An 18,460-nucleotide genomic window follows, 5' to 3' on the forward strand; every position below is an offset into this window, starting at 1 on the left:
TGGGACCCATTTTACTTTGGGAGGAGTTCCCACATCCCTAAAGCAGAAGGTCTTTTTTTTCAGAATCCTCTAAGGATCCTTCCCCTTCAAATTGGAGGACACTAACCTCCTCCACAAAATGGGTCTTTTTGGGTTCTTTATTTCTCCTACCCACCCTCTGATCCTTGGGTTGCATACTTTCGGGGGCAGGAGATTTTGGTTCCGGTTTCCTGGGTTTCCAGGGGCTTTTCCTGGGTGGGGAAGGAAGCTTCCTCTAAGGCTTTACACCTCCCTTCCCCTGTGCCTCCTCCTCTGGAACCAGTGAGTTGTCGGGGTCTCTCCCCGTCATTGTTCTGGAGTACCAGGCCCTTGGTTTTGGGGGTTCTGAGCTTCCATGTTCATCTGAGGGTTCTGCTGAGCCCTCAACATGCGACCCAGATCCTGGAACAGGTTCTGGACCTTGCGCTCCAGTTGTGACACCTGTTGTGGCGCGTACGGGGGTCTCTGGTCCATCCTAGGTGAATCACGGGAAGGGTAAGTATCCCTTCTCCCATTGTACCCCGGGTTGGAAAATGTGGGTAACCCTCCACCCTTGGCCTCCCCTCTCCCAGATTGGGCTGACTGAGCTCTGGAAAGTGGGGAAAGAAAGGAGGGTTGTTCTGTAGGTTGAAGTTTTGAGGGCACCGTGCAAAGAAACTCAACCCGGGATTTGGGGGATTACTGCCCTCCCGGGGAAAGTTAGGAGGGAAGTTTCCGGGGGTGGTACCTAGTTGGTTGGATCCCCCCTTGAGCTGGGGGAGTCCACACATACCCCAGGGTGGGTTTGTTACCCTTGTATCGGGGCCAATGTAATCAGAGGAGTTAGGGGTCCCATTTGTGGGATTACCTCCCTGACTACCACCTGTCTGGGATTGGCCTGAGGTCCTTCTGGTTCCTTGATTGGATGGTTTTTGTACAGGTATATTTTTAGGCCCCACCATCTCCAGATCTAAAATGGGGGCAATCTTCACCTCTGCCAATTTAGCAGAAGCAGGGGTGTTGGCTGGTTTGGGGTTTTTGTTTGTGTTTTTGCTATCTACAGGTTTTAGAACCTCATAAATGTGGGTCGCCTGTTCTATGACCCAGTCCAGTGATCTCTTCTCGTGAAAGTCCCTCACCAGCTGGGTCATTATATATTTGGGGAGTGCATGGATGAAGGTGGTGATGAACTCCCGACTATCTGTACGCACCCTCCTGGTGGTCTGCCCAAAGGCACATTTGAGCTCCTGCACAAATTCTTGTTCGGCCTGATCTTCCCTACACTGCAGATTGTAGGCCGCCTTGCGGGCCTCTTGGGGGATTCTATGTGCAGAGAAATGTTTTAAGATGGCCTCCCTGTAGGTGGGCCATCTTAAGTGGTTCTGATCCTCCAGTCCCACAAAGAAACTGGAGTACTCAGGAGAGAATCTCCGCTTCACATACTGTATGCAATTCTGACTGTCCTTCAGATTAAAAGTGTCCATAATCTATTCATATAATTCTAGGTGTTCCCAGATAGAATACTTTGCATTTTTATGATATGGAGTTATTACACTCCTAATGGCCTTAATCTGCTTAAGAGGATCTTTTTGCATAGATCTCTTAATTTTGTTTGCCTTTTTGGTTTTAGTCACCCGAGTCCACACACCGTCAAACTCAGAGGCACTTCTACAAGAGGTGGCTTCTTGATCCTCCAGGCACTCCCTGATTCTGAGAGCTTGAGAAGGGCTTGCAGAATGTGGGGGTATCATTTTCCTTCCTATTCCTGTGGTGCTCAGAAGAGTCTTCTGACTTTCCCCTGCTCCCAGGATTGGCAGAACATCCCCCCCGCCCCCACTGCCCTAACTGGGTAGAGGTCTTCAGGATACTCTTTATGGGCTTTATTTCCTGGAGTTCCCCACCAAATTTCACAAACTGATCTTTTGGTAGGCTGTATTTTTGTGGATCCAATTCCCTGACTCTCCCCTCATAGGAGTCTTCCTGATCAGAGATACTAGCCCTAACATTTGGGGATCTGTATAGGGATGCCTGTCCATCAATTTCTGGTGGGCGCTGATCTGTCAGTCCCATCTTCCCAACTCTATTGAATTCTACCATCCCCATTGCCCCTGTTTCATGTGAGCCAGGGGATATGAGGCTGGCAGAGTTCATGGTATTGAAGGGGTTTGAGTCCCTGGGTACAGGGGTCCTGATGTTAGTATCAGGGGTTGCTCTGTCCCTCTCTACCTTTTCTCTTTCAGCACCTATTCCCTGGTGATAAGCAAAAATCTGAGCCTTTTGTTCCTCTATCAAGTCCTTACTGGTCTCAATGATTTGCTCTTGCATTGCTACTTGTTGGTGGAGCCCATCATTCTTTTCACAGAGAGCCTCATTGTCGCTCTGCACTTCCTGCCTGATCTGGGAATGCTGGGCCAATTTCTGCTGCAGGAGACTCACCTCCTGAGTTTTAGCATCTTTGGTCTGGGTGTTCTCTTCCAGAGCACCTTCCACCTGTCTGGTGTGCTCTAGAAGCTTCCCATACTCTGTCTTTAATTCATTGAGCTCATGGAGGGCCAGCTTTCTTCCCAGTAGCTCAGTTTTTCATTGGCTTATTTCCTGGCCTAAGGCGTCCCTCTCCTGATTTAGGATGCCCCTCTGTTCGGCCAGGTCATCCCTTTGTTTTTGATGGCCTTAGATTTCTGGCACTCCTCATCAAATTCTGTTTGAGAGTGTAGGTCTCTCATAATTAATTTATTATTTTCCTCTTTCAAGGTTTCTATCTGGTTTTGTAGGGTTACTATCTGTTCTGCGCAGGCTCTATTATAATTTAATTGTTGAGCCCGTTTTTGTTGACTCTGTTGCAGAGAGTCAACCCTTTCCTGACACTCCTCTTTCAGTGCTTGTAATTGGGTGTCTTGCTCTGCCTTTTCTTGAAGTAGGAGAGCCAGATCCTCTTTTAATTTTGTAACATACTTTCTAGATTCTGCCTCTAATTTTTGGCTCTTCAGTAGCCTGTGTTCTGCAAAGTCTAGTTCATTCTGGATTCTCTCTAGTGATTCGATTTGATTCTGTGCCACAACTATGTTTTCAGCGTGCCTTTCCCGCATCACTCCTATGTGGAGGTATAGGTAGGCCTCAATTCTAGCAATTTTGCTTTGCTCCTCTTTAACTTTTGGGGCCAAGTACAATTCACTGAGAGCTTGGTGTAATGGGCCCTTGTCCTGCCATGTATCCAGGTCCATGGCAGTGACCTTTTCTGTGATTTCCTGATGTGTTCATTCTGTTCTGGCCACTCACCCCTGACAAAAAGCTTGTGTAGAAGGTGCTCCCTAGCCATTTTGATTTCTACAGGAAGAGCAATTTTAAAAAAATCAATTTCTTAATTAATTATTTTGGGGTTGATTTACTTTTACTTTTACAGACCAGCCTGGTCTTGGAGTATTTGTTTTGGGAGGCAAGTGTACAGTCTAGCACAGTACACCAACCAAGCAAGGTGTCACTACCCTGCAGGTTAGTCTGCTGTTCTAGATGTCACGGGTGGTTATCAGACTCAAAATCCTGGACGAGCCCCCAAATCTGTTAAGTATTTTAATCAGGCGATACACCCTGGTCTCAGCCTAGTATGCAGCGCACAGTTGGAATACTTATTTTATTATGTCTATAGGTTCAATATTCTGAGTGATATACCACACATATCACACCCCTTCTCATATACCCAGGTCACAATGGATCAGGAATCAGGCTAGTTGGTAAAGGTAATAATTATTTATTTATTTAAAATTCAAATCAAACATATATTTATGAATAGGGAGCAGCAATCACCAATGTGGTGACAATAACAAAGAAGAAGGTATGTGAGGCACTTAAATTCACTCTTTAACAACACCAAATATAAAACACCAGAGAAAATAACACTTTTGGCATGTTTGGAAAGATGGCATTGAAGCTAAGATTTCCTCCTACAATATTCCTCAACCCACAAATTGACAATTCTAACTAGATATAAGGAAGCAGCAGGTAATCAGGAATAATGAATGATACACATAATTCAAATTCAACCTTCCCCAAACAAGAAAAATGGATTTGAAATCTTACACTTTAAAATGACATTCGAAAAAAATCGCTGTGTACAACAAGGAATGTGTGCAAAAATCCTTAAATCAGTACAAATCTCTATGGGAGCAACATTGGAAAGATACTAACATTCAGGAGCTATAGTTTGAGCAAAAGTAAACACTTTGAATCTGAATAGAAGGTTGATAATAATTTAAAATACACATCACACATGTAAAACTTTGCAAAATAGCGTATTCCTGCCTAAAATTAACCAAACAGTCTTTAAGAAGATTTGGAGTGCGTTTTTTGGGTTGGGATGTAGCTATTGGTCTTAGATATACTCTAGAGTTGAAATGAAGTCTCTAGCTATTAAATTGATGAAGATATGCAAGGTTGAATGAGAGGCGTTTTTAGTGAAATCAGGTAGTGAAAACAGAAAAGAAAATCAGTTTGGAAAAGAAAATATTTACTATAGTTTTACTCTATGACTAGAGCATTTTGGCTGTAACACCAAGGAGGGAACAAGTAAGCTCTGGAGTTGATTCATGACTTCAACACCAAATCCCCAGTGCTCGCCCCGGCAGAACCAGTCGGATCACTCGAAGTAGGATGGATAGTTTAGGATTTACACAAGAGAAAATGACTAAGGAAATGGCGCTTAGGAAGATAAATCAAAGACAGGATTGCAATAAGGATTCTGACAAGGTTACAATTGATTAAGGTAAGGATAGGATGATTTAGAGATTGGGATGACGCAAGGCAAGGTATGCTATGATTTTCTATGCTTCCTATTAATACTTACAGTCCACTTTAATTTAGGATTTTGGACCATCAAGGGTTCTGGTCATCACACGGATCGGATCTAACCAATGACAGCTGGGCAAATCGGGTGGAACAGGATCAGGTGGGTGGTTCTGGTCAACGGACTGCACTGGAGTGCATTCTGGTTACTGGAGACTGAAGATCAGTGGGATGGTGAGTTTGCAGGAGTCCTGCATTTAGTAGCAGCAAGCCAGACTGGATCAGGATGCTTTCCTTGGGTTTTTGGGATTTTTAGAATTTGAAACCTAGCTGAAAAGTGTTCAGCAATGCAGAGGCCTTGGCTTTGCAATGAAAATCTGGAGTCAGGATCAAGGAGGATGGAGAAATCAGGAATAGGGCACCATGCAGAAAATAAGCAAGAAAGTCAGGAATAATTTCCTGTGTGCTGTCAGGTTCCCTTATTTATCATGCCAAATGACATCACTAAAGTATATGGTGGGGGCAGGCTTACTGTCCACACCCATAATGCTAGGATTGGGCAAGAGCATAGTTTCCACCTTGATCTTCGCTGATTGGATCACAGAAAAGGATCTCATGTTTATGGTGTTACTTTTACAATGTCTAGGAATCTCCCCTTGCCACTGGAACCAAAATATAATTTTGCCATAAATACATATTCATACAGTTATAACCTCTGAGAAAATCAGATGCACAGGTTACATATTTTGTAGGTCACATTTCAATCCAAACCCTAAGTCTGTGGGACCTGGTTTTGCTTTCTGCTACATTTTGGCAATTTTAACCATGAAGGATTTGCCCTAACATTTCCCAACTTTGTACACAGATGTGCATTTACCCCTGGAATGTGTGTACAAAATGTTATGTGCACAATATCAATACTTTCCCCACAATCTGGCATTCTTTACAACTTCTGTTCCTTATGCAGTAGTGAGTTCTACCAAATGTTCACAGAAAAAGCATAAATTTAGATCTAAAACTACAAACTTTCATATTTGTCCTCATTCTTGCTGCAAAGTTAAATCTCTTTAAAGTTCAGTAACAAAATAGGCTTTTTAAAACCAACAGAAAGTCTATTGTCACTTAGTCAGTTTTCTTTTTCTTTTCCAACTGTAAGCAAATGTCAATTCCTTTGAAGCAGGATGAGGGGCCTCTTTCTTGACTGAAGTTCACTGCCCCTCCCACTTGAAAGGTGAGTGTCTTAGCCTGCTATTCTCTCAGCCTGGAGCAAAGACACATGTCTGATGAGCTGGGGAAGTATCCTTGTGTCCTGGTGTCCTGGTATTCAAAGGTATTCAAAGGCCTCCAAAGGCCTCCAAGCTAGCAATTAGCCTTTCCTGTGCCAGCAGTTTATGAGGTGTCACCCTTTCTCAGGCCTGGCACTGGCAAAGCAGGGTTTTTTAAAAAAATGTATAGTTTACCAACTTATCCTGGGTTTTTCTTTTATTTTCTCATTTTAAATCTTGACTGAAACCTATGGAATCAAAACAGTTTATAGGAGTATTTTTACTAGCATAAAATATTGTTATATTTCTAAATGAGCATGCCTTTACACAACAATGTACTGTTGAATAGGCGATTTTGCTCTTCATTCAGGAAAAACACATTTAACTTATTTCTTTAAATTCGGTTTTCATCTGCAGCAAATGGACACTTTGGGCAGCTATAGTTCTTTTCGTTAGTGTTGGAATTGTTTGTAGCATGGATACATGTATCAGGCATCTGTCTAGTGTCTTTTTCTTACAGTTGATTCTTTAGATACTGTTGCAAAGTTTTAGCAGCGTTTCCCATGTAAAATGAAAACACAGTCCCTCGTTGCTTTTCCAAATATACTTTTGACAGGAGCTGTCCTTCAAATGAGACCCGGTTCCTTTGAGACACAAGGATGATCCTGGGTATTGCAGGGCTAATTTGATCACAGTGGTTCATGAGAAATTATGTATTTAGCATCAAAACAGCACTTTTACAGTTGGGAAAGTGTAATTTTATAAAGGCATTTTAGGTTTTCAGCACAATGATGCTGCCTCTTTCACTTCACTGCATGTTAAATGTTGCAGAGCACACTGGCACATTCCTGCAGTGAGTACTCTGTTTTACCCCACCTGAAATGTGGGTGGTAGGATAGTGCAGCCATGTTCTGGTCATTACAAAAATGTAGTTTGGAGATCTTGGCGTGCACAGGAGTCAGTGTGGCAATTTTCTGCTGTTTCTTGCACCAATGCAGTAACATGATGTAGCATAGCACAGTTGAGTGGGTCATAATATCCTACAACTCCTAAACTTTTTGCTTTTATTTCTGAGCCTGACCTGTACTTTACAGTGCAGTGAAGCCTTAAGCTTCCCTACACTGTATTCTGCCCACCTGTTATGAGGAAATTGAATTTTGCTACTAATCTAACATGAGAGTAGGGGGTTAACTGAGAGTTGAAACCAGTTCTTAGTGTAGTGCTGTCATAGCCAGAAGTGCCAGTTAGGATATTTCAGGCCAGAGCAATGTCACTTACATGTGTATATGTTATGCTAATTCACTGTAAAACGTTTTGATGCAGAGTGTGTTTTCCTTCTTTTTTCTCACGTGTCCAATGCAAATGCTTACCACCTATTTTTCTATGCTCACCACTATACCAAATGGTTTAATTGGCTATCTGTTCTTTCTGATGAGTGTTTATAAAAGTGCATAATTGTGAAAGCTTGTGATAGTCATTATTGTGTCTAGCTTTTCATGTGCACCTAGAGATAAATGCACATATATGATGAAATGCACAGTATAAGGTCTATAGATGTGTAGCTACGATCCTGCGCTAAAGTATTAAATTGAGGCAAAAAGGAAAGTGTTAGGAATTATCCTACAGCTCCCAAGATCTGAGTGAGCCCCCCGCTGTGAGAAACTGTGCTGGAAGCATGGCTCTCATCAAGGCACTCCCTTGGTCAGATGAAGTGCACGCCAAGGGCCATTGCACTAGCAGCAGGGCTGTCAGGGTGGCGCTCCAGTGATCAGAGGGCGCGCGACGCTGTTAGCACTGCACATGATGCGGTATGCCACTTTTGGCCAATTTCCAGGGATTCAGGATTTCAGAGCCATACCAGCTTGTACCGTATCAGGTGGACATAATGATGGATATTATCGCCCTGCAGTAGTATCATCACCAATGGGTGAATTTGTTTTCAAGAAATGATTCTCACAGGCAAACATGAACAGTTGCCTAATCCAAACTATCTGTTGGAACAAACAAACGGAAAGAGAGCTTATAATAAGAGCCCATTTCTAATTCTACCGCAAAACACATGCTTCAGAGGAGGTGAAGGAGTGAGAGCAGGGAGGAGAGGCCAAAAGCTTCAATGGGGTGCATGCTTGCATTGGCAAATAAAGACCACATCCATACAAGGTGATTGCATAGTACATCAACCCTAGATGCTAATTGTCAGAATCAATAAATAACTCAATAATGAAACCACACTTCAAGTTATCTCTTGGTCAGATATCTCTCTGAATGCTCACCTCACCTTACAGCGAATGCAAGTGTTTTTGTGCAGTTTAGCCCAATGCACACCTCATGGTAGGATGGAAAGGGGGCTGAAGAATGCCTGACCAGCGGGTGTTATGGTTGGACAAAAACTGTAGGACAGTTCATCTTGCTCTACTGTTTGTATTCTCGATTGGGACATTCTACTTAGCCCCCTTTCTGAACAACTTTGTTTTTTTTTCTGTAGTTGAGATTCGCAAGATGTCAACACATTCTCTAGTTTATGCAGTTTTTCAATGTCTTCACAAGGTCTGGACTTAGCAGGAGCATGTGTTCCAATCTAAAAATATTTAGATAGAAGCAAAATATATATATATTTTTATTTCATTTTTTTGACGGTACTGTCTTTATGATTTTAAATCTCTCACTGTATTCTGACATTTGTGATATTTTGATTAGTATATTAAACAATGTGATACAGTAGGTTGTAGTCATTTGTTTCAACTAAATATTTTTTCACTGTTGCTGTTAACATTATGAGAAATAGAAGTCATAATTGTGCTATGCTTGGTTATCCACCTTGTGAGGATCTATGTAGTGCTGGTTTTATGATTTCCCAAACAGCCATTTGTGACCCTATTGCCCATGTATGACAAGGGAGAGCGGAAAGAGAGTTGGAGTTGGCATTGATGAGTGTGCCTGTGAGGAAATGCCATCTGGTGAGGGTGTAGAAGCCTTGACTCTTGTCATTGTTATTCATTAATGAAATGATGGGTGCAATTCCATCTCCAAGAGTTAAACCTGCTGATCAGATTTCCTTTCATAAGCTCCATGCCAAAAGCATACTGTGTACCTGTGCCCTTCTGCATCAGTATCCTGATCTGCACACCTGCTCTACAAGTGGCACAGAGCAGGTTTTGTGGTCACAGATTCCCATTTTAAACCTGCAGTGATATCAGTTACATCCTATAATTATGTGTTTACTATCCTTTGAAGATACATTTTTAAATATAAGCCATACCTGAGTCATGGTACGGTGGATGGTACTTCTCATAATTATTACAGCCACAGCAATTTGATATCACACATTATGATATCTGTGAGACCAACGCAGCTGTGAAAGGATTACATGTATTCTCCCCAGACATGCTGGCCCTCAGGACTGATGACAGGACTGTAGCCTTGGGATTGGATCTATTTTTTCCTTAGTAAGCGCAGGTAACACACTCCCCAGAGAGTCAGCCACTCAACAGGAATATGTCCTGGGAAAAGGAATCAAATGGCACACCCATCTACAACAGGGGCAGCCGTACGCCAGGGTGCTGCATATCTAAAGGCCTTTGATTCTATTGACAAGGGGACAGTGTTAGTGTAGACAGAGGGAGCCCTGTACAGCCAGAGGAAGGTTCCACCATAGCGTTTTTCTCTGCCTCCATCTTTCCTTACCCTCCCCTCTACTTCCTTTAGCACAGAGCACTTTGAGTGTGATTTTAGGAGGTAAAGTCAACTTGTTCTAAGAAAAGGGATTGGACCCCTAAAGCAGGCTAACTTTATCGCAGCCACCTGTGGGTTTTTCCCTTTAACTGGAGTCTCCCACTCCTTTGATTCATTTTTGAAAAAACACTTAAGAAAGAATTCATTGGGCCTCTGTTGGGGTAGTTGATCTTTCCAAAGTTCTCCGCCAATGAGGAGAAGACTGAGGGCCAGATCACGAGTTGGGCAGTATCCCGGCTGGGGTCACGGGATGGGCGCTAACTGTAAGACCCAATGGGGACTTTTTCAGTACAATTACCGTGTGGTAAAACACCCAGCGGTAATTGCACTTAAAAGGGGCATTTTCTCAGCATGTTTACCCGAGCTCTGAACTGGGGGTAAACACGACAGACTTGTGATAGGGCCAGCCCTTAAATGCAGTGGTAGAACCATTACAGCCGCATTTAAGGGCTAATGCCCAACTCTTGATCAGGCCCTGAGTGTCAAGGCAGCAGGAAACTCTGTCCCCTAACCATCCATAGGGATCAGTGAGGGGGAACTCCTGTTGGGACAAGACCTGCCTCTTGCGAGTGACAACTGTCGGGGGGAAATTCTGCCGGGGTCGGCCGGGCCGTCCGCAGACCTCCGGGCAGGGAGGCCCCAACTCCTCCCGTATATCCCAGATGAGATAGAGTATGAGACACACACAAGGAGCAAGGTGACTCTGCTGTTTATTTATACAAAACGGCAGGGATGGGTCAAGGAGCGTACGCGTTCGTCCTGACACACACAATCGTGGGGCTCGCAGGCCCTTTTTACTGCATTATGACGCGCTACTTGCGTCACTTCAAAAAGTTAACAAAAAACCTATCGCCACTCTTAATTGGTTGCTCGAGTGGTAGGGTTAGTATAGTACACATATAGAGAATGATATTAGTGGACAAGGTGTAGTCAGGTGGTATATCTGGGTTGTCCCTACAATTAGATACATAAGAATTGTTACATGAAGACTCCTGAGGATTGGCTAATGTTACTGACGTCTGAGATAAGAGCCCCATGTTCTGATTGGTGCACCCGTGAGCTTCCCAGCCTGGGACCACCGTTGTTCCCAGCTCTCGGTGTACCTGTGATTGCAACAATGTTTCAATATGGGTACGTGCAGACAATGTGAGGATTTATTCATAGGTGGAAGGCTGACCGCTCCCACTGTAGCAGATGTCCATTGAGCCTTTCAAGTGTATTGGCCTGTGTCTCGTAGCGAGGGACCCAGACGCCTTTTTTCTCCTGGGCTTTGGCATCTCGTCAGGTTCGGCTTGGTCACGTGGGGAGGGACCGTGAAAGAGGCAGAATTCTGCACAATTAATATTGCTTTTTCTACTGCGCGTCTGGTTTAATTTGCCGGCGTGACTTTAACGTTGGGCCGCGGAGTGCGAGATTGCAACATCGTGCCTTTGATGATTTGTTCTTGGAATGTGAGTTTGCAACATTACGACCTTGGCTGGTTGCTCCACTGGGTTCTTTCTGCAGGATCAGCAACCTGACTCGTGCTTTGTTAATGTCCACAGGAGCTCTTGGTTGAGGCCTACTTGGGCCTGGTGCATAATTAGTCCGTTTGGTGCATAGGTGCTTTTAGGTTATAATAGCATATATTTCCATGACCAGTATCGTGTTTCCATTATACCTCTATGGTGGTAATGGGTTCCAAGAGAAGCGTGAGCAAGCGTTATAAATGAGCTCATGATACGTCTTGCGTTTCTGCATTCTGAAAGCCTATGTAAAAATAATAAAGATGCACGTCCGTGAATATGCCTGTCGCCTACGTCAGAGCACTGAGTATGTTCTTCGTGTAGATTGGTGTGGAAATGTTCAGTGTGTATATTTGTACAGAAGTGCTTCCCGTTGTCTAGGTCGTCATGGCATCTCTAACGACGTGTGGATTTTAGTCTAGCTGATCCGAACCGCAGGTGTCGGCATGGCCAGTGCGGGCTGTTGGGCAGGCAGATGGACACATCCGTATGTTCCTGTACCAGGGTACCTGGTCGTCTGGTAAATGGACAAACTCTTCTCGCGGCGGGTGTCTGGGCCGTGATCCTCTAGGCCAAGCGCGAGAGGTGAAGGACGGGAGCCTGGTCTTCCATTCTCCCACTTCAGTCCCCCCTCTGGTCGACTTGTCGACCACAAACATATCCTTCTCGTTATCTCCTCTTACCCTCCATATCTTAGTTATCCCTCCGAGATGTCCATAATGGTTTACATGATCTTCAAATGACCAATACATATATTCACATGTTCCTCCAGGAGTACAGTATACCCATCTTCCTATGTAGCTCCTGGGGTTCCTTGGGTTCTCGATCTTCACTGATGGTGGGTCTAGATGGTTGGTGATGATTTGGGTGCGCAACTTCTCCCTCTCTTGTATTATCACCCCTGTATGCTGGCCGTCATCTGCTGGCATCAAGGGGTGCATTCCCACCATTTCCAGCAACTCGTCAGTCGTGCGTGCCTTCCGGGCCTTCCAAAATCTAATTATGATCAGAGTAGCTCCAGCCAAAATAGTACACCCCACTATTATTTTCAGTCCATCTGACAGCCAAGATGGCATCCATGACCATAATAGTGAAAACCAGCTCTTATCCTTGTCTACACCGTTACTTTCATCCATCATTTTGGAGTGCATCTGGGCCAATTGTGATACTGCTTCTGTCAGTGTACCATTGTCAGCATCGTTGGCAGGTATGAACGTGCAGCAAGATTGTCCTATCTTTGCACAAACTCCTCCTTCCATTGCTGTGAGAAGGTCCAATACATATCTGTTCTGTAGTGCTACCATCCTTACAGCTCGCAGCTCCTCTTTAATTGCGTTGAACCCATTTACTGTTGAATTGATGGTCATCATTAGTTCCCATCTGGTTATTTGGAGCCATTTTGCGTTTGCGTATGCCTGCAGTCCCGGATGTATTATTGAGGAGAAGAACATTGCTGCTCTGCTGAATAGTCTGTGTTCTGGCGGTATTGATGTTAGTTCCGTTTCCGACCTTCCCCACAGGTAATTTCCTGTCAGTGGCTCTCCTTGTCGTTTTCTCCTATTTAGGACAGTATCCTCGCTGTTGGTCTTGTTCTCTTGCTCCTTCTGAAGTGGTGCAGATCTCTTTCTTCTCTTATCCCATTCATCCATTTTAGGAAATTTCGCCACATTGACATGCTTCTTAGGTACCACTAGTGATGGTACATTGACGTGTACCATTGTGCACACACCATTCCACAGGGGAGGCAGTGTATGATATGCCTTTTCTCCACAGGCCCAATAATGGTCCATTATTACTGCTGTTCCCGCTCCCCCCTCAGGTAACTCCATCATGCTTGCACAATTGGTGTTATATCCTATGTCCACCTCTCCTTTATGCTGGTAGCATACTTTGGGCGCAGTCAATGGTAGTATTGTTATTGGGTCTTCATCTTCTTCTACCCACGTGAGCATTGGTACGTACTTGATCCACGTCGTCCAACATCGATGATTGTGTGTCTCGATGGTTGAGATAGTTTCTTTTGTTACCATGTTGCTGCCAATTACTCCTATCTCCCAGCTGTTGTCCAGATACACCTTTCCTGTTATCGTCAGTAGCGGCCTCTCCCAGCATCCTTGTTTACCCGGAACTTCAGTGGCGTACCAATCACATGGTAGATACTGCAGTGTTACCTTCTTTGTTTCTCCTTTTGCAGGGCCACTTGTTATGTATTTGAATGCTTCAGCATGTAAACTGGTCTTGTGATAACTCAGATAGGTCTTGAGGAAGTTGTTTTCATATGGGTATGAGTCTCGTGTTTTCCATGTCATGTGCACTACTGTTCCTTGAAATCTTCCTTTCGTTTGGAACAGGGTCAAATATATTATGCACTGTGCTGTCTTTTCATCTATTTCAGTGGCAACAAATGTTCGTGAAGCGCTCATGGCGTATGGTATTAATGAGCAAACGTAACAGCTGTCCTCAGTTGTCTGCTTACCAATGCGGGTCATGTGCTGGTACCATATGTTGTTTGTGACGTGTGCTGAATCTTGTACATAATTATCAATACCTTTATTGTCTGAGTATGTGCTGCGTTTAACTCTATTTTGCTTGGATGCAATGTTACTATTACCACCTGACGTAACACCTGTTGCAGCAGGGAACGGGGGTATATTAGGTTTGGGTGCAGCAATAAAACTGATAGCATAGCTGTACTGCCAGACAGAGGCAGCCAAGAACCCGGTGATCATAAAAATCCCTATTATTTTTATTACATATGCTAATCTCACCGGCATTTTGCTCTTACCTTGCTGCAGTCCTGGCAGCGTATTCTTGTGACGTTAAAGTTGCCCGTCTAAAAATTCTCAAAAGTGCTCGTTATTAAATGTTAGTTTTGTTTCCTTAAGCTCTCCCTATCAAGTAGTCATTCAGTGCCCAGGTGAAGAGCTGCTCCCACGCTACTCTAAGTGATCGGTCTCTTAGGACCGGCAAGTATGGGCGGAGGTGGGGCATGTAATTTTCTATGGCCAGGAGGAAGGCTGTGTAGTAGACACGTACCCTTCTCCTTTTTAAGTATGTTGGCCTTTTTATTTCGTATACAAATTGGTGTGACAATTCTTCTGGGTAGTTATCGTCTGGCAGCACCATCTACGCCTGCACACTGAACTTGTTAATTAGCTTTTCTTAACAATACAATATTACGCAGTTCCTGTATGTGCGAGAGAAAAAAGAGAACATTCACGTGTTTACATGTGTATTGGTGCAAGCAATGTCCTTCAGTTTTAGTTACAACTGTACTTAGCAGTCAATGGGGGGGGGGGTTTTTGCTCAGATGGCGGAAGTATTTTTACTCTTTGAGCGTGTGACCATAGGGTGGGCAGTATGGGGATCACCCCTTTCTTCGTCAGTTATCGTCTCCGAGGCAACAATTGGGTCGTTGTCTGTGATGGAACTTTCTTCCGCTGTCGGGGATGTTGTTACTGTCCTTCCAATGGACCTGTCGTTGGCGCTGGGGCGGGTCTGCAGTTTGCAGATCTTTACGTCATGTAGGTGGTTCCAGGCACGCTTATCCTTTAGTTTTACTGCTCTTGTTGATACGTCCTCCACCAGATGGGGGCCAGTGAACCTCTTCTCGTTCCACTTTCTATTGAAATTGCGAAGTAGTACGTGGTCACCTTTGGCAAGTTTGCACGAGTTCTCCTTTCCCAATTCTGTACTTTCGTCTTTTTCTTGATTGCTGGTAGACCCGCCCCGTGTGCGCTCGAGCTGTTGAGACACAAACACGACACTAGTAATCAAAGAAGACACATATTGATACATTTCATCACCTAACACACTCGCTGAACTTTCGTGGTCGGTGAATGCCCTTGACGTTGGTGTTAGGGGAAGGCGCATTTGACGTCCAGTAACCACTTCGTGAGGGGTGAGGTGGTGGTCGGACCCTGGCCTATTTCTAAGTTCAAACAATGCTAACGGAAGGCAATACAACCAACTTTTCTTTGTTGTTTGTTGTATTTTAGCAATTGCCTCCTTCAATAAGCCATTCAGGCGTTCACATACACCATTAGCCTGTGGGTGGTATGCACATGCAAATTTGTGTTTAATGTTCAGCAGGGATGTGATATGCTGGAACATTTCGTTTGCGAAATGGGGGCCGTTGTCTGATCTTAACACCTTGCACACTCCCCACCTGGGGAAGACCTCCCTTACTATGAATTTGGCTGCTCTAAACGCATCAGGGTGTGAACAGGGCCCTGCTTCAATCCACCTAGAAAATGGGCATACTACTACAATCATATACCTATTACCTTGACATATGTTGATCATATCAACATAGTCAATGTGAAGGTGCCGAAAAGGTCCTTCTGGCCGGGGTATGGTACCTCTTATCACTTTTAAAGTATGACCGGCCGTAAACTGTTGACATGTGAGGCAATTGCTGATAAAATTTGACACATGAGAGGTTAACTCGGGACAAAACCAATCTTCTCTAATTCGTGCTGCAATTATTTCCTTGCCTGTATGGGCAGGGTGATGTAATTGGCTCAGGGCGGTATTTAACAGTGCCAACGGTATTACAACTTTCCCAGTGCCACCCTGGCGCCATAGTGCGTCGGTTGGTGACATTGTGCATCCTCTTTTCACCCATACTTCTTTTTCGGCCATTGGTGCAGCCGCTTGTAGCTCCATAATCTGTGTGGCTGGGAGATGGGTGTACCCTTCTCTTATTAACATCTCCCTAGCTATTCCCCTCCCTCTCCCTCTCTGTGAGTCTGTGGGGTTCCATATCTCACCAAAATATGCAGCATATTTCGCATGTGCGTCTGCTGCTGCATTTCCTTTTGAGACGTAGTCTTCTCCATTGGTGTGTGCGGTGCATTTGACTAGGGCTAGTTCTTGGGGGTCGTTTATTACTTCAATTAGTTCAGCCAACAAGAGGGCATGTTGTACTGGAGTGCCATCAGCTCTCCTAAACCCTCTTCTTCTCCATTTTGATAGCCCTGAGTGGACAGTGGATGTAACATATGCACTGTCGGAATATATAGTTACTCTTTTATTAAAACTTTCCTTTAATGCCAATATTAGTGCAACGAGTTCCGCGGCTTGAGCAGAGTAATGCTGTGGTAATTGTACACACTTCATAGCCACACACACCGGCGCCTCCATCATTTTTACTACTGCTGCCCCAGTCCTTCGTATCCCATCTCCTTGATCAATAGTTGATGACCCATCAATAAACAAAAGCTCACCTCCCTCTAGTGCGTTTTCTTCAACTTTCCTAGTACATGAGTACATTTCAGTTATTTGGGTGCAGTCGTGGGCGTAATCTCCCTCTTCAATTACTTCTGCTAGGAACCTTGCAGGGTTAACCGTGCTACATCTAACAATTGCTAGTTCAGCTTTAGACAAAATAATCTCATAACCTGATGCCCTCTGTGTCGTTAGTGTGGACTTAGGTTTATTCAATATCGCAAATAGTGCATGTTCCACAAATAGTGTAGTTGGACACCCCATAGTTATTGCTGATGCTTTTTCTACTGCAAAAGCAGCTGCAGCAAGACCTTGTTCACAAGAGAAGTGGCCTAACATTATAGGGTCTAAGTGACCGCTGTAAAATGCTACTGGTTTATAGCCCATGCTAGTTTTTTGGGCCAACACTGCTTTCATCACTGCTGAGTCGCAATGTGAAAATATAAAAAAGCGCCGCTCATAGTCTGGGGATGCCAGTACTGGAGCAGTTGATATCGCGTCTTTTAATTCGTCAAAGGCCTCCCTCATTTCCATAGTCCACCCCAACTTTTTCTCCCCTTTATTTGCTTCCTTCAAACCCTCAAGCAGGGGTCCTATGTATGAGCTGTAATCAAATACCCATGCTCTACAGTAGTTGCACAGCCCCAGAAATTGCTGCAGTTCTCTCACAGTCTGTGGCACGGGAGTGCTTGAGATGGCCTGTGCTCTTTGTGGTGCAATCCTTCTTCCATGTTGGGATATCAGTTGGCCAATGTAAAGTACCTGTTCCTGACAGTATTGTATCTTTTCCATGTCTACCTTGTACCCCTTTTCAGCCAATATTGTCAACATTTTTAAGGAGTCCTCTCTACATTTACTTTCGTTTGTACTGCAAATTATTATGTCATCCACATACTGTAACAATGTGCTTTCCGCCTCAACGTTACCCAAATCCATCTGTATTACTCTATTGAAAATTGAGGGTGATTCACAATACCCCTGTGGTAATCTGGTATGTTTCCACTTTGTATTTCGGTAAGTGAAGCTTGTCAAATCTTGTGAGTCTGGGTGTAATGGTATTGAGAAAAAAGCATTTTTAAGGTCAATCACTGTAAATCGTGATGCTTCTGCTGGAATGCCACACAATATTGTGGCCGGGTTTGCTGTTACTGGATACTCTGCTTCTACTATGTTGTTCAAGGGTCTGAGGTCCTGTATGAAGCGCCAAGACCCCCCTTTAGCCTTGCGCACCGGGTACACAGCTGTGTTACATGGTGATTCTGAGGGGACCAATATGCCATTGTTTATAAGGGCCGTTATGGTTTCATATATGCCCTCATCTGCCTCTTTTGACAATGGGTACTGTTTCACTCTTGGTAGTATGGCACCTTTTTTCAATTTTATCCTTACACCCCCTATGCTTTTTATGCATCCCACGTCATAAGGGCTAATAGTCCATAATGATTTGGGCACCTTTGACATATCTTCCTTAAGAAATGGGACTGGGGTGCCTGCGGGTGCCTCAAGTGCCATTGCAATTTTCTGTGCTACTTGTTTGTGAGCCACTCTTAGCCATATTTCTACACTCATCATGAACACCATTTCACCTTCCTCCTTTTCTTCTGAAAACAGCTCTTCATCTGACACCTGGGTCAGCCTACATCCTTCTGCTAGTGCTATCACTGCCCTCCATGCTCTCCCTTCTTTATCTTGGGCGTGCACAGCAACATAATCAGCTGTTGCAATAATGCTCTCGATGTCCATTACAAACACCTTCCCTTCCAGTTCATTAACTGGTGTTTCTGGTCGGAACAGATAGGCTGCTGGCCTCCTCCATATTTTCCCTCCTATCCCTGGCATCCATGCAAATGCCATGTCTGTGCCATACTGGAATAGCTCGCCATCTACTGGCTCTGCCCTAATCGCTATCTGTCCACAGTATGCTTGCAAAATCTGTCGTGCTGCGAGCATGTTAAT

Source organism: Ambystoma mexicanum, chromosome 5q (assembly GCF_040938575.1).
Source record: "Ambystoma mexicanum isolate Mex_15411 chromosome 5q, UKY_AmexF1_1, whole genome shotgun sequence".
Classification (NCBI taxonomy): domain Eukaryota; kingdom Metazoa; phylum Chordata; class Amphibia; order Caudata; family Ambystomatidae; genus Ambystoma; species Ambystoma mexicanum.